This window comes from Sphaeramia orbicularis, chromosome 7 (assembly GCF_902148855.1).
Source record: "Sphaeramia orbicularis chromosome 7, fSphaOr1.1, whole genome shotgun sequence".
Taxonomy (NCBI): domain Eukaryota; kingdom Metazoa; phylum Chordata; class Actinopteri; order Kurtiformes; family Apogonidae; genus Sphaeramia; species Sphaeramia orbicularis.
In genome coordinates this window covers 32651649-32674226 of record NC_043963.1, presented here as the reverse complement: position 1 = coordinate 32674226, position 22578 = coordinate 32651649, and the positions used below count along the sequence as shown (strand labels likewise).

Genomic DNA, 22578 nt, shown 5'->3' with positions numbered 1-22578 from the left:
GTTAAATGAAATGATTCATTGTACGGAGCTGAAACTTGCGTGGTTTTTGGAATAAGAATAATGAAAATAAGGGAAAAATGGGACATCTTTTGTTCTAAGGTATGTTTAACAAATAACAAAAAAAGTGAAGACTTACTTTAATAACAGTTGTCTTTTTTTGTTTTGTTTTGTTTTTTTTAACAGAGAACTTGAATGGAACATGTGTATGTTAATTTCATGCTTTACCATTGTTGATTTTTCAGACATGGTATACAAATGTGCTAGTTGTCTGTTGTAACGTATATTTCCAAATGAAAAAATAAAATTATAAAAAAAAAGAAAAACAAAAAAATGCTGAAATATATATCTTATCTAAAATGACTAGCACACTGTTGTATAGATTGTGACTTGTGTCGCTACAATATCTCACATGATTCCAATAATGTCCAATAACAGAGAATGTATAATTTTATTCCAAGTATTGTTCCTTTCTTTTGGTTGTAGCCTATCTCAGGATTATCCAAACACGACTCCCAAAATTATTTCAGTTCAAACAACGTAACAACTCTCTCTCTCTATACTACAGCCAACACACTGCTGTCTATGGGAGTTGTCTGCGTGGCTAAAACACCAGAACATCCTGAGGGATTTCATCTAACAATCCAGCGCCTTTCACTCACATTACCAGTGTGCCTAATCAGTGTTGGACTGTGATGATGCAGCAGGCTATGTGTGGATATAGATCAGGCTGTGGTGATGGATGTTGTGGTCAAATGCTTTGGACCAATAATTGATGTTTGCAAGCCAGGTGGACCAGTCTGGGCAGCAGTGGCTCTAAGTGGAGCAACCAGTAGTTCCACCTAGATGACAGATCGCAGACAGACACAGCTCTGGATACTGCGTTTCATTATTTCTACTTTGCTGAGACTGTTGGATGCATTACATTATGCTTAGCCCATGTATCCATTAGAATCAGACAGGGGAGCATTTAGGCAGAAAAGAGTCAGTATAAATCTCACAGCTCCAGAGACATGGGATAGTGTTCCTGGTGGATAGTGGTGGCTGTGCTTAACTGTACCAAAAGGGAACTGTGACTTTTAAACAGGTGCAGATGATATGCCTGGGATGCTATAATTAGCAGTAGTTGGATTGTGAATCACACATTTCAACTTTCACCTCCTTTGTTTCCCACAGCATCACCACACAGCTAGAGCTGAGCTTACACCTTCCTTGAAGGCTTAGGCGCTACATGCTGCTTATCCTTAGTGAGTCTCAATTTATATCACTAAGGCAGAGGCAGAGGGGAAGACTTCCTTAAATGAGAGTCAGCCAAGTGCCCGTCGAAACAGGAGAGGGACATTTTGAAGAACAGAAGGCCAACAAAGACGGTCAGGGAGAACGCTGAAGTTTTTAATGGAAGATAGAGCAAAGCCAGAGGAGAGTGGGCCTGTGTGTTTTTTCCTTTCCCTGTAGAGAAGCTCTTAGTCATAAACTTGGGCCTGTGCTCCAGCTTCCAGCCGCGAGGTCATCGATGTGTGTTCTATACAGAAGGCATGCTGGGAAACAGTAACAGATTTGAGCCAGGCCCCATGGACGAGCAGACTGAGACCAAGAACCTGGCCAAATGCTTTTAGAAAATCACAGATGGCTGCTTTTGAGGGCGTAACTGTTCCAAATGCCTACTTGTGTATTATACCTGAGTGTGTTTTGTGTGTTCATGTATATGTTGCATATGCATGTCTAAAAAAGGAAAGTGAAAGACATGGTTATTTATTGCATCGGCAGGATATTAAATAAATACACAAATTTAGCACATTTCAGTGTACAGTGTCTAACCGCTTGGATCCCACCACAGACTGCAACACAGATCAGATGGTCTGTGTTTTGTTCTAAAATATCAGATGATGTTTGTGTTGCTCTACAGAAAATCCTCTCCTTTCTGCTCAATTTCATCGCTTTCTATTTTGAACTAAATAGAGTAAAACAGCTGGTAAATACTCTGTTTCCCACATCTGTGCTTATTGGTGTTGGACTTCTGTGAAAGAAGTAGAGCATGCATCCTGACTCCAAACCACCAAATGTACTCCAAAAGGACACCGTTTTCATCTGATTTGGATCTGCGTCAGGCCAAAATGGATACCACTCCCATGTATTTATTAATCCACATCAACAGGCTATGAGGACAACCATCCAACCCACACATGGTCGTTGACTGGAACCATTGTTGTCGGGCTGTAAAGGTTGCTATTTTTAGTTTCTTTGTTCATGATTGCCTCCTAATCTTCATGTGCACTGGTGTGTAGACTAAATAAATGTACAAAAGAAAGCTGCATTGATTATAGTAAAGGTCCGTAACTCTGCAAAACCCCAGTTAATTCTGATGGTGTTAACGTATTCATGCATGGGGAGAGGTTAGAAGTAAAATAGTTAAATTTTAAGGTATTAGTTTTAACATGAACATTTCAGTGATACATTGACAAGCTGTGAGATAACTTTGTCTTAAACCTTCTGTCCCTGCCAGTCTGCTTGTGTAAAACTATCATCAAAGAATGATTCAGAGAGACAGACACCAAAAGGGACAAGAGACAGTCTACATTGGAGACAGATGCAATTGTGATTAAACCAAAGTCAGAGGACAGTGCAATTCATCAGGCCATTTATGAGAGAATGATGAGATAAATGCTTTAGTAAGTGGAGGCCAGTCACAGCACAGTGTGATTGATGTGATAGCCATATAATCCAATAAGTGATAGTGGCCCCTGCACTGCAGCATTACAAAGAAAGATGCATCTCTGAGAGGGAAGCCACATTTAAAATTGTGTGGTAATTTGGCTGCAGTAGATGTGACTTTCTTTATCCTCATAACAGTGTCCAATTTCTGGACTGATCTGGCATGTTTAGTGTGGTGGTGTGTGCGAAACTGTCCGGATCTGTTACTGTTGGGATATTTTGATATTGCTCTGTGATGCGGATTTATTGATTGATGTCATTTAATCTATCACTTATACATGCGTGAGTGGGTGTGTATGTGCAGCTCTGTGTCTTATCTTCTAAAACCCAATCATTTTGGGATTAACCAGTGATTGAATGGCTTTATGGATATAATCCTGATTTGATTTCATCACGATATGAATTTTTTTTTCTTCTACTGCTGCTGCTAGTGCACGCAATTTAATTTCGGCACGTTCAATTTACTCGGGTTTATGCAGGTTTTTGGCACCTTTGCCTCTTGGTGGGGGGAAAAATATTGAGGGCAACAGTTATCTTTCCACTCTCATCTGAAAAATGGACTGTAATTATATCAGTAATGTTAGTTTTATCTGTACAGAAATGCAATTTAATGATACCTTGCAAAGTAATATCAACTGTTGACTTTCAACTGTGAAGATGCACCGTACATGTTCATGGCCTGCCAAAGCCTCTCTTAGTGTGTGGTTTGAACACCTATTGGCATATATCACACATACAGACTAAAAATAGCAACCATCCACACTCCCATCATCAGCCTATCCCTCGCTACCGCCCTCCTCCCTCCTATTATCTCCCCTTTCTCAACACATCCCTCTCCTTCTGTCTCCTCCCAAGCGCTTTCACATTCATGCACAAGCCTTGCACACAAATGCACACCGCCATGCTGAATACAAAGCCGTATATTCACACACATGCTAGTTTTGTAGACACACATGACGATAAGGTGTGAAGTTTATTTCGGTGCTATCGTAGCATGTTTTGTGATTTCCTAACATAATTATAACACACACAGTCAGAGCTGTTGCGGCAGAGATTTCCACCTAAGAGGATCAGTACTGAAGTGTTAAGATGTTCATTTTCAGTATATCCTAATCCTAAATTAGCAACAAAAATGGTCCTCTATGTGTTCGTTATCACCGTCTAGCCCTCTCTCTAGTTCCTCTCTCTCTTGTAACCACAGCTGTATATGTTTAATTACTGACGTGACTTGCTAAAATAGTGTCGGGCGAGTGTGCGTTTTTTCTTTATACTTACTCTATTTTCTTTTCAAGAAAATGGAGGAGTCAATCAGTCAATCTGGTTAATGCACTGTGACTCATTCTGCGTGCCCTCTGTCTACATGAAACACCTGTTGTGGCTCTAATTGAACAGTGTGACTGTTTATCATGGTTGCAATGTCATCTTCATGGCTATATATGATGGTGTCACTGTGAAACATAAGCAGGAACCAGCTGTTACCTCAAATAGCTCTTGGCTTTCACAAAGTCGTTGTCAGGTTTTGGTCGAGGTTTGGTTTTGGTGAATGTGTGATACGTCTGCTCCTTGGCCCATTAGTCCCGAGCTTCCTATTTGTTTCCTCGTAGCTTAGTCTTGTGCCTCCCCTCCACTGTGTCTTTATAAAGGAGTGTATGTGCGTGTTTATGGTGTGAGCCTCCCCACAGGCTCCTCTCTGCTGATGATTGCACTGGCCATTTCCCTCTGAGGCTCTCCCTGGATGACAAATTCACACATCCGTTATCAGCCTCCTCTTTTCCACAAAATCAATAGTCTCTCCTCAGTTTTCTCTGCATATACAGAATGCTGCAGATTCTTTTTAGGTTGTGCACATGTTGTTGTGGATACTCACAGTCGACCACACTGTCAAAGAGATATGTGTAGACATTAATGGCAGTGCCAAGCCTGACAAGGAGTGGAGTTGAATATCCAGCAAGAGCAGCGTGAAATTAGTGTATATCACTGCATTATCTTCATGAAGATGAGAAGTAATGGAAGGCGATAAGATTGAAAAGCCAGACAGGAACAAATGACGTCAAGGACAATGTATATGCACATGAAAGATGCACAGGATGTTGACAGAAGACCATATAGACGGCCATGAACACACCTCTGACATTCATATAAAGAACAAACGGCAGCATGAAACATTCATCATACCTCTGTCTCTAATTCTTACTGTACTGCAACAATCTATTATTCATCAGTGCAGAGGACAGGAGGGACCGATATGATGAGTGTACTGTCGCTGAAAGAAGGCAATTGTGTTGAATATCTGTGTGCAATAATGTAAGTATGAATGTATAGAGTCTATCAGGCCTATCCACAAAAAATAACAAACTCATATACATTATGACACAATATCAAAGCAAACATGTGGACGTTTTTTTTTTTCTTCTGTGCAGACTCTGCAACCAGCAGGGCAGTGATTAATAGTGTATACCATGAGTGAAAGAACAACATATATGATTAATATTATTCATTAAAAATGAGTCTAAATGAACTCAAACCATTTGGGGAAGCAAAAAAAAAAAAGTCATTTTGTGGCATTACTGTTTTTGTGGTAGCTTAAGTCGACTGCTTTATCATTTTGCTCTGTCCACCTAACTCTCGCTGCAGGACCAATTAATTTCACACCATGATACTGAGGAAGACGGGGATAATGTGTCAAAGCTGACATGCACATGTGAGCATTCACTTCACAACATGGAACCAACAGACTGATTACTACATAATATTTACAAATTTTCCAGTGGATATGGTAACTTTAAGCACACTGATCACAGCAGTTTGCCTCTGTGGGAAGTAATTACCCTGTGTCTTGATGGTTAGAAAAGAATTTAAAATGTTTCAAAGAGTCATTTACTATTACTTGGAGTAATTATGGTTCTTTTCACAGTATGTATATAGAGTTTCCCGGTCAGGGATGATAGTTTTTTCGACAGCAGTAGGTAGCTAGATCATCTCATATTAGCAGGCGTGGATTGTATGTTGCAGAGAAAGAAAGAGGCTGAGGATAAAGCTCTCAAACAACACCCACCCAGTGTTGCCACCAACACTGCTGCAATCACACTACACACTTCCGAAGTGCTAATGCCATCCTCCTGTGTTGCATTCTCTCTTTACCTTTGACTGTAACAACGTCCTTTCAATCTCCTCGGTTTCATTCTACCTGTCTGTTTTTTCTCAGTTCATTCAGGTTTCACAGCGCATTGAGACCGACTCTGTTAACTCATCCTCCTCCTTTTGCTTTTCACAACCTTCTCTTTTTCCATTACCCCACTTTCCTCTTACTCTACTATCACGCATCATCTTTTCAAAGGCTCTGGTGGTATTTACCAAAAATCTAATGGGGATCCGAAACCCTCCGCGACAAGAAGAGGGTGTGAGAAAAGACAAGAAGGAGGAACATGAAGGGTTAGACAGGGCAGACAAGGCTGTATAATGACCTAGGAGACAGCCTGTGTGATCGGTCTGTCTGCTTTTTACCTTCAGTCGTGCTCCAGGTAGCTGGTGGGGTCACAGGAACAGTGTTTTTGATTGGTACAGGGTTGTGATGGCAGAATCATTTGGAGGGGCAGCTCTGGCAGAGGAGTGGCTGTTGGCAACCTGCTGACAGAATCTTCCAGACTGACGACGGCTGACTTTCACCCCCTTGACCCTTTTCCATGAGCTCTTGTCTCTGTGAAGCGGTGGGAGGTGAGAAGTGCTATTTTTGGTATCAGGGTCATCTTCAGTGTTGAAAAGACATTATAATCCTGTTTTTCTTAGAGGGTAAGGAAAGGGGAAAAGTGGATTCAGAATACAATTCGTGTATTTGATATATCCAAATTTATTTTTGATTTCAAGTTTGTCACATTTTATAACAAATGGTGTTATCCTGCCTTTTATCATCTTTCTCATCCAAAGAAGAAAAATCTGTTATTTTAACAAAATATGTAATTTGCTCTCAACAGGGTTGTGCAATTGTGGCATTACTCATAAGAAATGATGCCACTTATCACTCACAGACTCAGACAACTACAGTATACAGTATATATATATCAGATATTAGAGTTTCAGAGTTCCAGACTAAAACCATTTATTTAGTTTAAGTAGACCATTTGGAGAGAGTGTTCCTGAATTTTATAACTAGGAACACCACTATGACTTGCAAATCATAGCCATATATCATGGGGGTGTGTGTGAGAGAGTGAGATAGAGAGTGATTACAGTAGAGAGATCATCATAACAGCAACAACGGAAGGGGAACCGTTCTACACAGAATATAATCTACCTGTGTCTGGTCTGGAGGTGTTCTTGCTCTCGCTCTGTCCTTTTACAACAAAGAAATGCAGTAATGGTGCATTTTTCATATGCAACTACAGCTTCAAATTTCTAATAAGGACGATAAAGACCAGGAATCAGTAGATGATCTATAGTGTGATGATGAAAAAGGCCAAGACCTTCTCTTTCCAGCAGGAACGGTTTACACAGTTTTAAGTGGCTGAGGTTTAGTAAAGATGGTATAGCAGTTTATTGTTTGTACTATTCTTATGATGTTTTTCCACTGATAGTATCAGCTTGACTTGCCTCAGCTCAGCTTTTTTTTTTTGGCATTTCCACAGTATGAGAACAGAAACACCAAACACTATCAGATATGGTTTCTATTATTAGCTTTGCTGTGGTTACAGGCAAGTCGAAGTCATTGGAAATCTGACGTAAAATCACACAGATCACAGGCTGGTCGATCCAGAGTTGTCAGAGCTGTTGGACTCGAGGTCAAACTAGCAGGAAATGTCTGAGCAACATTCATTTGTACATTCTCACTTGAAAAAATGAGAAATATGTTTCATTTTGGAAATTATAGCTCACATTTTCGTCCTCCTCCATTGTTGCCCTGCATGTAGCTGCAGACTTGTAGATGACATCATAATAGTTTACGTTGAGTTGCTATGACGACCAGCCGTGCAGAAGGAGTACCATACCTGCAGTGGAAATGAAAGGAGCTGGCAGTGAAACCGAGCCAATCCAAGCTCATATTGGCTGTGAAAAGCAGGATTTGTACACTGTAAATGTTCGGTGTCAATCTTATACAGGGGAAAAGGGTTTCTGGAAGGAAAGAAAGGAATAGGAAATATACTTGATATTTCCCATTAACTCTATTTTAGGTTACTGTGTGTATTTGTGCTATTTCTGTCATTGCTCCCCTTTATGAGTATATATATGTTTTTTGTTTGCTTTTCTTTACATGTATAGAAGTTACATACCTGATGTAAAATGCTGATAAGATAAAGCTGTCTGAAAAAAGTAATAAAAAGATAATTTAGAAAAAGAAAAAAAAGCAGCATTTGTGGGTAATTTACTGACTCAGCCACAACGTTATACCTGAAACACTCTACAGTTGTAAATACAACAGCAGGACGTCTGGATTAAGCAGGGATAGAGTCACAGATCTACTAGTTTTTATATTTATTTTCTGTCTTAACTTTGTTCTCTCAGTAAAATTACAACAAAACAAACAAATAAATAAGCATTTTTTAGGATGCCATCTTGGGCTTTGGGAACAATTTTTATTTTTCACCATTTCATAGAAAAAACAACTAATCAATTTAGCAAGAAAATATTCCACATGTTAACTTACAGTGCAGATCATAATTAATTGTAGCCCTAAGTGTGTTGCATTGATTTAAGTGGTGCTCCAATTTTTTGTGCTTGTGCTCCTATTATTTTCAGCATGGATCACCAGAACTACTCATGGTCTGGAGCCCTGAGTATCATAGCTCTGTGTTTCTCTCTTGTACCTCTCTGTGCTTCAGATTCTTGTACATAAAAGATGCAGAGTGTCGTAGGTGGGAGAGTTGTGTAAGTGAGGAGGCGCAGAAAGAGATGGTAGGTCAAGTAGCCCCGATTATGTAAAAAGAGTCAGAGAGGGTTGGAAACGCATGCTGCCGTACCTTTGGAGAGATTAGATTATAGGAAGATCACAGTGAGTGGGATCCTCCTAATACACTGATTGAGTAACTCAAATATGCCATTGTTATTAACCTCTTTAAATCAAAATTCTCCTCAAAATTTTTTTTCTCAGGTTGCCTTCATCCCAGTCCTCACTTCATTTTCCTTTCCATTTTCTATGTAGCATTCTCATACAGTTTTCTCCAGCTCTTGCCTGCATCATTTACTTTCGCTTTTAGATTAGTTCATGTGAATAAGATGGGCTGACTGAGCCCCAAGGTACAGGCTGTCTGAAGAGCAGCGAGTGACAGGAGCGAACGCCTCCGGGATCGAAAGATGGACACACAGACAAAGTGTCTGGACACACGCTGCAGTTCATTCTTGTGTTAAATTGCATTAAATATATAATGTCTACATTCATCTTTCTATATTTAGCCTGTGTCTTTTTGATTTTTAAGCTTTTTAACAGTTCATTTCTTGCACCCACTTACCCATCTGTCTCTAAAGCTGCACAAATACATCTAGTTCAACAATTTAATATTATTTTTACTCATGTATTGGCTCAAAGAATGGTCAAATATTTAGTACTGTTTAGTGTAAATGCATTCTTCAGGATTCATTGGTGAGCCTTGTGTCATATAAAATGTTATATTTATTTAATGCTGTTACTGAACTGTAAAAAATGTAAAGTGTGTTGGCTATATTCACTAGTAATGTTTCTTCTGGTCCGAGTAGTGCTGCATTATTACAGTGCACTTAAATTACCAGGGGGTGATCATGATCAGGGCTGAGTGGACCTAAAAAGCCAGGACTTTGATAGTAGAGCCTGAGGTCTGTGTGTGATGTAACATTGAATATTGAAAAAAGAAAACGTCTTGTTGTCTTTAGCCATTGTGTTTTCAGTCTCGGGTGTGGCTTGAGAGCAGATACAGGGCTCATACATAACTGTGTAAATCTGATAATCCATACAGTATGTTTACAAAATGGGATCAGCATCAGGTTGTTAATGGATATTTGCCTGTGTCCTAAAATTATTTTTATGTTCTTGGTATTCCATCAACACTGAAAGAGCTGTGCTGGTACATACGTAACTGCCACCTCTCACGACTATTTCCACATCCTTTTATTCATCGCTCCCCTGTGGTGTTCTGCTCTGCTGAGAGCACAGATATGGAGTGCAAAAGAAATGGAATTACCTCACTCCAAATCTCTGCTTTTATTTTCCTCCCACATCAATGAACACCAGACATCTGATCTGAGTGGGGAATTAGCCTATATAGCGGAAATGGGCTTTATATTTACAAAAGATGACTCCGTGTGTACGTTTGTTGTGTGCGTGCTGCGTTGTGATGTGGGCATGAGTGTTAGTCAGACTGAGGGGGAAGTTGCAGGTGTTTATTTGTGTGTGAGTGAGTGAGTGTGTGTGTGTTAATAGGGGGCGGTAGGAGGAGAGTATAAGCCATCAGCTTACATGCCTGTGGCTAACCCACCTATTCATGACTTTGATCCAGTGCTGCCTTGAAAGAGAATACAATACAAGTGAGCAGAGGGGTGGAGGAAGAGGGTGAGAAAAAAAAGAACTGCAGGCATGGAAGCAAGAAAATAAAGGTTGTGCAGCTGGGAGCTATCGGCTGGTTGGGATTGATCAGTAAAGTCACAGATATTAATGGATAACCGTTTGATTGATTGTGAATTCTCCTGCCTGCGTCAGAAGGATAAGGTTAATGGACAAATGGTGGAGGAGAGTTAAAAGTGTTGGGATTTGATGAAATAACGGATCAACTGTGATTTCCCAGAAGGGATAAGGAAGGATGAATGAAGGTTTGTAGATGGAGCTGTGTGAGAAAATGAGAACACTTAATTAAATGCATTTTAGTTCGCATATTGCTGTTGGTTGGCCCAAGGCAACTCATACAAAGGTCAAAAGTTACATGTTAACCTCTAGTACAGCATGGTGGATGTTTTTATGTATTTTTTACTTTGCGTGAATATGATACTGACATTGGAACTCCAGAGATAACGAATATATGGAAGTGAACAATTAAATTTTAAAGTAAGTACAACAAAATCCTTTAAGCTGTGAGTTCAAATAAAGCACATTTCAGTAATTATTTATTGTGAGCTTAGTCACTGAAATGCATGGAATAGGAAATAAATAAATGTTCTTTTGCCATTTCAGTGCTGATATAATATTACTCAAAAAATGCTAACTCTTTTCCACTGACAGAGCTTTTGCAGGAACTTTGAGCATTACCTGGAACTTTGAAAAACCCCGGTGCGTTTCCACCTAAATTACCCGGGTAAAAATCTTTCCCTCACCCCCAAACTTTCCCTGAAGAAGTTCCTAGTCGGGAGGTAGTACTTTTCAGATTACCCAGAATTCTTGAGGGGCGGGGCTGTGTGCTGGAGAACGGTGATTGGTGGACTACACTTGCAGTGTTCTGCATTCCATTCACTCGCCATTAAGCCACTATGCAGCAGCAAACTTTTTTTTGTTTATTTCATTTCCACAGGCTTCGTCTTCTGATAATTCGGAAAATGGACCAAAAGAGAAGCTACAATAAGTGGACAGATGACAAGGTTCAGGCTCTTTTGAGCATATTTGTGGAGGAGGAAATTCAGAGGGACTTTGAATCGACGAAAACAATTGAGTTTATGTAAAATTAGCCAACAAGCTGGCAGAGCTAAATGTAAGACACACACCTAAACAAATACGAGAAAAGCTGAAGAAACTTATGCAGGATTGTAAGAAACTTGAAAAGGACCACAACGGTCCTTGTGGATCTGACTGCCGAACAAACAAATGGTCTGACCAGCTGCGCTGGCTGTCCTGGATAAGCCCGTCCAGACACTTGTCCAGAAGCCCCTAACCTTTCATACATGATTATTTCCCTTTTAATGTCAAGGCACCTTGTTTTTTGCACATTTTGTTTTGTGTTTCAATTTTTCCCATTCAGATCGTTTCATGATGTAGTAAAACATGAGCACAACTTGGGCGTCCTCCATCCTGGGTGTATTGTGTCACACAAACAATGATGCGTGCTTGTCGGTCGCCATTTATAGTGTCAACTTTGGGGTGCGGTGGAAACGCAAAGCACACAGATTACCAGGAGTTCTTTTACCCAGATAAACAAACTCCTCGTAATAAAAGTTCCTGGTATTTTGGTGGAAAAGGGCCTAATCAGACGTTGTAGGCATGACAGTGACGCCATTATTTCTAAAGGTGTCAATATTGGACCTGATAAGTTAGTAGAAGCCAATAATGGCCATACCTATGGCTTAAAGAAAAAAAATTACAGATACAGCATGTTTTGTGTTCTCAAAAAGAAAAAAAAACAACACAAAAACCCACCAGCCTGTATTCTCATACCAAAAGAATAAAGGAATCTGTTGTTCAAATTGACATTGCTTTATTTCATGTATAGTTGATCACAGTTACTATAATCAAAAGACTTTTAGTTAAATTTGTTTATGTGGATATAAGTGTTTATATATGTAAATGTACAGGTTTATGTGTTTTTTTTTTTTATGTATATGTATTTATACTTTTGTCATTTTTAGACACCTACAATCATAGAGCTTCCTGTTCCTGTAACAGTCAAATGTATTTTCTCCATACACACTTCAGTACACTTATACACAACTATGAACGATAAAAGATACAGAGATGACAGAGTAGGCAATAAGTAAGTGTACAGTAAATAAGTTATATGATCATCATAGTTATTGGCATGTAGCTAAAAAAAGAGAAAAGCCTGAAGCCTTATGTCACACTATAAAATCGGTAACTATGAATCACTGTGGCCCTCCCCTTCTGCGCTCTTGTCTTCAAATGGATGAATGGCGTGCCTGAGGTTGAGAGCAGTTACTTAGCTAGCAGCTGGGGCCTGTAATGATAGAACTAAGTTAGCCCCAGGAGCATGCATGCTGAGGTCTCGCTAACCTTGGAGCAACTAGAAAATAGCCTCATTCATCTGCCAGGAACCTTCAGTTAAGCCAGTGAATCATTAATGGCAACTCATCTGATTTGCGTGCCATCAGCAGGACGCTAAACTCATTTTTTAAGGCGCTATCCCTCAGTCTGATCTCTAGAATACTAAATGTGCATGGTCTTGTACCTGTCCTTGGGTGAAAACTGCCACACAATACCTGTCCCCACAGCTGTCTCCTGAAGGGTATTACATTTGCTATTTGCGTATCCATCATCATGGCATGCACAGAACCCAATATAAAATAACATTGAAACCTAGTAGAGCTACAAAATCATCAACTCTGTAAAAGAAGGTGAGGTATCATTGTGGCCTCACACATTACGTTTTGGACTAGGATTTTGACATCTGTTTTTTTTTTTTTTGAGCCTGAGGTGACTGTAATTGGACAAAGGGCTAAAAAGAGATGTTTAATGATCCAAACTAAAGCCAGTGAAATGGGAAGTTTCATTACAGCATTCTTCAAGGTCTTACTGTAACCTTTTCAACCGCAACTGCAGTCAAGTTATCTGTCAGGTAAAAAAAAAAAATGTATTCAATAAACTGAAGCTCTGAAAGTCCAACTCAGCAGGCATGCAGGCTGACACTCACACCTGTCAGTCACAGCCTGATATGGCAGACATGAAAGACTCCCATTAGCCCGAAAGTCTTACTAACAGAGTAATAATTTACAAAAGAACCAACACAGAATAAAGCAACTGAGATTGACTCCTGGAAAAAACCTTAATGGAAGTAAATTGGAAGCCTGACTTTTTGAAGCCAGCATAATGCCTATCAGTGTTATGACACCTTAAGATACATCCGCATTGGCTTCACTTTCAAGCCCCTTATACAAAATAGAATTGAGACAGAGAAACAGTAGAAGAAGAACAAAGATATATATATATATATATATATTAGCCGGAGGATCAGGTGATCTGGATGGATGGATTTCATGTCCAGCCTTCCATCCTGTTCCCACTGGAAACCATTGAGGAAGTGTCCAAGGATACTTGATCTTTGATTAGATAACGGTGCTCTCGCGGTGGGCTGTCTGGCATGGCACAGTGCTCCACAAATGCTTTCACACCCACATCTATAATGCACTCATGCAGTACCTTTAATGTTGTTTGTGTAAAATCAGGTAATGCCTAAAATACAAATGACCTGTTATTATTTCTTTTCTTTTAGCCACAGTTTGGCACCTTAATTTCATATATTTCTGCACAGGTTATTTAGAGCGCTTATTACTGCTTATTTACACTGACTGCAATCCCAGTGTCTTTACGCCATGCTGCTATTTCTAATGATACCATGTGCTTGTTATCTCTCATGTATACTATGTTCCTGTTACATTTTCTCCACCTACAGCACAAACACTTTCTGGTGTAATTATACTATGTCAGGCCCATATTTAAGCATACGGCTCTGTAATCACTTGAGTCATCATAGCTGCACATTCAGTGATCTGTACATGTGGTTCTGGCAAGCATTGCCTAGACAGATGGACAGCAGACATGATATTGTCCTAGGAGGCCTGAACCACTGACTTCTAGCTGTGGGGTTCAGGAGAATAGAGGATTGAATCGCCCCAGGAGGGAGTCAGAGCAAAACAGAGGAGGGTAGCCTCATGCTAAGACACATAATGAACCAGCCTGTCACCGAAATCGGAGGGTGTAAGGGGTATTAGAAGGAATGGGTTAGTGAAGGAGGAGAAAGGGTAATGGAAAAGGTGAAGAAAGCAGGGAGCATTTGGAAGCCTCAGGAGGAGGTTGGACACGAGTGCTGGAAAGTGAAAAGGAATGTGGTTCCAGCATGAAGTCATTAATGTGCAGATAGGGTGTCCAAGAAAATGGCACATTAGGTTGCAGTGTAATTTGGCTGCTATGGCTATGAAAATGGACTCTTACTCTGATATAGGTAATTCCATATCCATATAATGATGCACTACAGGATATACATTTATATAAATGACTTTCATAAGCATTTCATCTTAGAGAAAAAGTATATTCTTATTTTCGTTATTTATCTCCTTTTTTTTACCTCAACTTTTATCGGTTTTCCAACAAACAAACAAAAAAGGGCAGTGTTTTGACTTGCATATCAATATTGATACCTTCGCAAAGTACAAAGATTGAAAAAAAAAAAAAAAAAAAAACAACTAGAGGAATTCGTGTAGCTCCATGAGGTGAGGGTGCAGAGGATAAAATAAAAAAAAAAAACAATCCCACTCGGACCATCTATCTAACATGAGCCAAAGGAAACATAGACCATTCATGTTGCTCTGGTTTGTCTCAAGTCTCTGGGGAATGTAGATATTCTACCAATAATGTCCATTATGTCCCTCCACAGTTGTTGTTCCTCATTACACATTTCTGAAAGATTAGACCCAGCTCTTTCCATAGAGACTGTCTCCAGGAATGTTTGAAGCCAAAGTCCCTCTGTCAGCTGATCAGCATCCTTCCAGTTCGTTGCTATCAGTCTTTTAGCTGTCATGTATCCAGTTGTTAAAATTTGTTTGTTGAGTTTGGACCAGGTTTCTTTACCAGTGTAATTCAAGAGGCACAGTACTGGATCACAAGGAACATTTATTTATTTATCTCCTTTTATTTAGTTGCAGAGTGCCATCGACTGCATAGAATACAAATATGAATATCTGATTTTACTACAGAATGATTATGTTTAAATTTGTAAATTAATAAACCCAGTGTCATTCATAATGGGAAAATTCATAATGGGACCCCTTAGTCCCATATGTTGTGGCTGTGGCTGTCACCTTTGTATCAGTTGAATTGTGAATCCGTCTTTGACAATTCTTATTTAACTAAATTCTTGACTGTGATGTACATTTGTCATAGAAATGCTGTACGTTATTGTAACGTTTCAGTTCTTTAGTCATAAAACAGTCTATATACGCTTTGAGTACCTTGGACATGAACAGTTAGGGTCTAAATTTTGAGTCGAAATAGTCTTAAGTATCTGCGTTTCCCTTGAGTGCTGTTGCTTGTTCTAGCTGTACCATCTTTATCAGTGTCAGTACTTGCACCACAACAGCTCACCGCGTAAGTATTCAGATTTGCTGTTCGACTACTGGAATTAATCGTTCTAAAGAGCTTACAAACAGCCAGGCGTTTGTCCAAGTTTGCCTCTAATAAAATCCAAATCTCTTCCATCGTTCCTTGAATTGGAATTGTCAGACATGTTGGTTACAAACACTAAAGCTATAAATAAAAGGTCAAAGGTCAACATGAGTTCACCATTGAACAGAGATGCTGCAGAATTAGTAGCAAAGCTTTATAGCTTTTATCAGTTCAGGGATTCACATTACAAATGTAGCTGTATCTATAAAATAAACAACTCATGAACTTGAAATATAAAAAGCAAACAAAACACTGAATTTGTACTGCGCAGAAGAAAGCGAGCCATTGTCAAAATGACAGATACTGGTGAAAAGTATTTTGTGACACAACAGTATAAATTACCAGTATAATATGAGATATATTTCTAATCTTTTAATCTATTTCTAATCTTTTACTAGTACTTTTATGCTTTGATTATTAAATATATACTATAATATTATGTTATAACATAATAGTATTATTATTATTATTATTATTATTATTACTACTACTACTTTGCCACTTCTTTCTACTTGTACTTTCCAATGTGCAATTTCAGTTTTTCACTGCTGTTTTTTATAGTTATTGTATTGCTTTTTCTTATGGTATTTTTTGTGTGTATATTCAGTGTTGTTCTGCTTTTGTAACCTCAATTTCCTGAGGGCTCTGCCCAAAGGATTAAGTAAGATTTATCTAATCTAATTTAATGTACATACTTACATCTTTAATTATCCAAAATAATCCAAAATGCTGCCTTTATGCTGCTTTTGTCATTATTGGATGAACGATAAAATGAAAAAGTTTAGCGTTCATGGTGACAGGACATGAATTCTTGTATTGTTCTTTAATTCTTATGTTAAAATTGTATCATTACCAAACCTTTCTCACTTCTTCCTACTTGTCATCCTATGCTAATAATTCTGGTGTGAGTGAGTGTCCTTTAATATGTGGCAGTGGATGTGAAAAACTTGCTCAAATAACAATTGTGAGTCACTGATGTTTACTCAGTGCCTTAGGTGATGCTTCATCATCATATTTTCTTTTATGTAAAAAGGCAGAGTACATAAGTTTGCTTGACATCACTTCAGATCCCCGCTGTTTACTGTTTACTTATTTACAGCCCTAAGCAGAGATGGAAAGGTTGTGTAAGTCAAGACCCGTCTCTACATTACAGAATGCATCACAATAGCTCTTTTCATCTTCAATAACTGTTTACTTATGTTCCCTGTCAAACATGATGTTTAATCCGCCAGATCTTTGTCTGATGGAAATATTAAACAGTTTGGATTCCCATGGAGCCATGAAAGAAAGAAGGAGGCAGCAGAAAAAGAGGAAGGATAGAGTAGGGAAGGAGAGGGAAAAGGTGCAAAGCGCGTTCTGTCAAAGGCTAATGTCGGGCCCAGTGATGAGGGGTAATCTGTCACTGCTAACAGATTGTGTGATAGGGTAAATAGGGCTTGTTGTGGTGGCTGGCTGGCCGTCTGCATCTTTCTTCCCTCTTGTCCCTCTTTGGTATTCAGGGCCTGTGGAATAATGAATATGACAAATTATCAGGAATGTGTCGCCTGCGGTTGTGGGTTGGAGGGTAGCGACTGGACAGGGCCGTCTCCTTCTCTCTCTCTTTTCACTTGCTTTCTCTCACACACAGACCAACTCTCACACATAAAGGCTACAAATTAACCCTGTAGCCACGGGGTTTCCAGCAAGGGTGCGCGACACATTTCAGATTTTTATCTTCTATCTGTCACTTTTCCAATTGGTATTCAGGGCTTTTGGGTGTTTGGACTTGGTTGTTTGTGTGGTTCTGTGTGTACCCATGCACTATTTGACTGCCTTAATGGCCTCTACATTAAGATTCAGACAATAAAGCCTTCTGCTTCCTGGTCTCATCAGTTGAGGATGTTTTGTTAAACGGACTAAAATGAGAGAACATGAAATTCATTTATTTGGTTATGCATGTCCTCTCGGCTCCTCCACTGAAAGTGGCAGAAAAGATATGTGATGTACAACTATCATTTTGAACAAAATACTTTCCATTTGGAGAATGCCTCATTCTTTCATTATGTTGTTCAGAAAATGTTCAGTCCTGTAGAGAGAAGCCATTACTGTTCTTCAAAGATAGAAGAGAAGGGATATATGAAGTGAAATGCTTTGGTTGCTGCCAAGGTGATATTGTGCAAATAACTATTTCCATAACTCACTGATTTGTTGAATGAGTAGTATTTTACACCTTGAAATTTTCGCTTTCATCAACTGAAAACACCATTTTCATATTTTAAATTAGCATATTTATTACGAAGCAATACATTTCATGCCATTTCCTTGTGTCGTCTATTTATTTGGCATTAACAATTCAAAATTACATTTCAAGGGCTATCTTTGTCATACTTTAATGTCAAAAATGACACATATGTTATTTCGTCAGTGTTTAACTTATGTCTCCATCATGTGTATAAGGAAGGCAAACAGAAAGAAACAATTGGATGGAAAGTTGCAACAACATCAGTAGTAGGATCCAGCTAAGCTAGATTTTGGGAATGAAAGGTGTTATTTATCATCTGTGGCAGCTAACTCCAGAGGGGCAGGTTTAGGAGGAAGTTCTTCCTGGCCTGCGGCTTTTGTAGAAGGGAGTCACAGAACAGCCGGTACCTGGGGACAGTGCGCAGGACAAGGGATTTCTGCTGGGTGATGTCTCTTTTGTTGCTGCATTTGCTCTTGGTGAAATTGAGCATACTTCATCTACAGTACAAAGGACAGTGACAGAGGACTTTAACAGCTGATTATCAAGTGACTGGTGATTAACTTCCAGGAATGTTAGGCTTTTTTTAGCATGTGCACCTATGTATTCGCTTCCACCTCTTCCCTTAAGCCTATAGATCAGGGGTGTCAAACTCATTTTAGTTCAGGGCCCAGTTCCTCCCAATATGATCTGAAGTGGGCCAGACCAGTGAATTAATTACATAATAATATATAAATAATGCCGACTCCCAACATTTCGATGTGTTTTATAGTGAAAAAAGTCAAATTACATTATGGAAAGGTTTACATCTATAAACTGTTCTTTTAAAAACGTGAATAACATGAATAACCATGAAAAAACTGAAATTTATTAAGAAAAATAAGTGCAATTTTAACTATATTTTGCCTCTGCTTATCATTTGTAAATGTGCATTACAACTTACAGATCACAATGGATCTACAAATTTACAAAATATTTTAGTAACTGGCTGAAAATTAGAAAAATTGCACTTACTTCTCTTACATTTCTAGTTTTTCATATTTTTTGTGAAAGGCTAGTTTGTACGTTTACACATTTTCATGTAATTTCACTTTTTTACACTAAAACGGGAAAAATTTGGAATTGTCATTATTTGTAGGTTTTTATGGTAGTATTTTACTGATCTGACCCACTTGAGACTAAAGTAGGGCTTTATGGCCTTTATGGCCCCTAAAGTAAAACGATTGACGGTTAATATCTTGAGTGTAATATTTGCAATTCACAAATTCATCCTACGGGCCGGATTGGACCCTTTGGTGGGCCAGATTTGGCCCCCGGGCCATATGTTTGACACCTGTGCTATAGATGCACACCATGACCATTATAATCTATTGAATTTTATCAGTTCTGACCAAGGTTATAATAGTTTTGGATTTTTCATTGTAGTTAAGTTTTATTTAGTTTTGACTTTTTTTCCCCTCTAATTCAGTTAGTTTTAATTAGTTTTTAGTGCAGGTTTGCTAGGTTTTATTAGTTGTTGTTTTTTTCTAAATGCTTTGTGTTAGTGTAGTTTTAGTATTAGTTTTAGTTTTTTCATAACTTTTATCTTCCTTCATATAAATCCCATACAGGATTCTACTGCTTTCTCCCAACTTTAGTCTCCATGTTGCAGGTAAAGTGGGAACGAGAAGCCGACTCTAAATGACAAGTGACCAGAAGTGATGAACCGTGAAGTGCTGTATGGTGCTGCCAGCTAAAATTGCTTGAGTGAAATAAATCGATTTCATATCAATCCGACATTGACGAAGATGAAAACGAAGGGAATTTTATCCATAATTTTTATATGTTTTAGTTAGTTTTGTAAGCACACAATACAGTTTCAATTAGTTATCGTTTTGTCTTTTAATTATAGTTTTTATTTATTTCAATTAATGAAAATGTTTTTTCAATTCTAGTTTTTGTCATTTCATTATAATAACCTTGGTTCTGATAATTCTGTTGATTAATTCTGTTTGAACATTCACAAAATAATCTTCAGTGATATTTTATCACCTCCGTTTAAGCTGCAGTGTTGAAATGATGAAGAAGTGCTTAGCTATGTGTGTCCTCGCTTGTGTGTAGGCTTTGTTTACAATAGAAAAAGATTCTTGTAGCATTGAAGTAAACGTAAATATAAAGGTTGGATATGGTTTCAGTATTTCAAGAAAAACAAATTGAATGCTAGTGGTTATTAGTAAGTAAACTTAAGTGAACAGGCAATTAATGTACTATATAAAATCTGTATTTTTTATTTGATGGTATTTTATCTGTGTTATATCATGGTTTGGGGATTTTTAAGAGCTATACACCAAAAAAATATAATAATTAGGAAATTAGTGATAAGTATCATCATCATCATCAGTATCAGTAACATCAGTTCATGTATCGCTACAACAAATTTGACACCAATTTGATGTTTTTAGCTGCTCACACTCAGTTGGTGGCATGCCTGATGAACACTAGTAGTCGACAACACACTTGTCACTTCATCTTACACTCCGTGACCTTTCCCTTCTTGCATTATGCACACACATTCTACTACACTACACTGAGGATGTCACACACACACACTCACTCAACACATGACAGCTTTTTCCTCATCATCAAATGTCCCAAGTTTGTGCTATTCAAAGAAGATTCAAAGATATTGGTAAGGGGGATTAAGCAGTTCGGAAAACGAAGGAATGAATTAAAGAATGAATATGTTTCCGTTTTTTCATATTGATTTAGATGCTTGCCATTTGGTTTCACCTGAAAGCTGAACAAAGAAGTCTCATTGACATTTTGAAGCATTTTCAAGATATACTAAAATATGTTTGAACACAGGAAGTAAAGAAAAAAAATATTAATTCATTCTTGTTTTAAACCCTTGAAGCCATTTGAATATACTTTTCTGAATTTAAAAGCTATACTTGAATGCAACATGTCATCTTTTGATGCCCATTAGTTTATTATTCAAAATAATGGACTTTTCATAATTTGCAGGCAGGAGTACTTGTACAGCAGGAACAGAAGCAGCACATTTATAAAAGAAAACAAATGCATTGCAGACGTTATACTGAGGTTTACACTTTATGATTTTGGTACAGTATCTGGCCTCCATGAGTTCCTGTTGAAATGATAAATCTAACTCCTTGAATGTTGCATATATTTCTTCTGTATAAGAGGCTGTTAAATCTACTATATCAAGTAAAAATATCCAAAACTTACGATTATTACCAACACATACAGTACAGGCCAAAAGTTTGGACACACCTTCTCATTCTTTGTATTTTCTTTATTTTCATGACTATTTACATTGTAGATTCTCACTACTGTACTTAACAAAAAAGTGTGAAATAACTGAAAACATATCTTATATTCTAGTTTCTTCAAAGTAGCCACCCTTAGCTCTGATGACTGTTTTGCACACTCTTGCCATTCTCTTGATGAGCTTCCAGAGGTAGTCACCTGAAATGGTTTCCTAACAGTCTTGAAGAAGTTCCCAGAGATGCTTAGCACTTGTTGGCCCTTTTGCCTTCACTCTGCGGTCCAGCTCACCCCAAACCATCTCGATTGGGTTCAGGTCCGGTGACTGTGGAGGCCAGGTCATCTGGCGCAGCACTCCATCACTCTCCTTCTTGGTCAAATATCCCTCACACAGCCTGGAGGTGTGTTTGGGGTCATTGTCCTGTTGAAACATAAATGATGGTCCAACTAAATGCAAACCGGATGGAATGGCATGTCACTTCAGGATGCTGTGGTAGCCATTCTGATTCAGGTTGCCTTCAATCTTGAATAAATCCCCAACAGCGTCACCAGCAAAGCACCCCCACACCATCACACCTCCCCCTCCATGCTTCACGGTGGGAACCAGGCATGTAGCATCCATCCGCTCACCTTTTCTGCGTCGCACAAAGACACAGCGGTTGGATCCAAAGATCTCAAATTTGGACTCATCAGACCAAAGCACAGATTTCCACTGGTCTAATGTCCATTCCTTGGGTTTCTTGGCTCAAATAAATCTCTTCTGTTTGTTGCCTCTCCTGAGCAGTGGTTTCCTAGCAGCTATTTGACCATGAAGGCCTGATTCACGCAGTCTCCTCTTAACAGTTGTTGTAGAGATGTGTCTGCTGCTAGAGCTCTGTGTGGTATTCATCTGGTCTCTAATCTGAGCTGCTGTTAATTTGTGATTTCTGAGGCTGGTGACTCAGATGAACTTATCTTCAGCATCAGAGGTGACTCTTGGTCTTCCTTTCCTGGGGCGGTCCTCATGTGAGCCAGTTTCGTTGGAGCGCTTGATGGTTTTTCCGACTGCACTTGGGGACACATTCAAAGTTTTTGAAATTTTCTAGACTGACTGACCTTCATTTCTTAAAGTAATGATGGCCACTCGTTTGTCTTTACTTAGCTGATTGGTTCTCACCATAATAAGCATTCTAACAGTTGTCCAATAGGGCTGTCAGCTGTGCATCAACCTGACTTCTGCACAATACAACTGATGGTCCCAACCCCATCAATAAGGCAAGAAATTCCACTAAGTAACCCTGACAAGGCACAGCTATGAAGTGAAAACCATTTCAGGTGACTACCTCTT

The 22578-nt window shown here is 38.8% G+C and overlaps 1 protein-coding gene across 5 annotated transcripts in view; it reads left to right on the top strand.

Moving 5' to 3' along the window:
- Positions 1 to 22578, top strand: part of kcnd3 (potassium voltage-gated channel, Shal-related subfamily, member 3) — a 141325-nt gene that overhangs the window by 45747 nt on the left and 73000 nt on the right. The gene's annotated exons all lie outside the window — the stretch shown is intronic.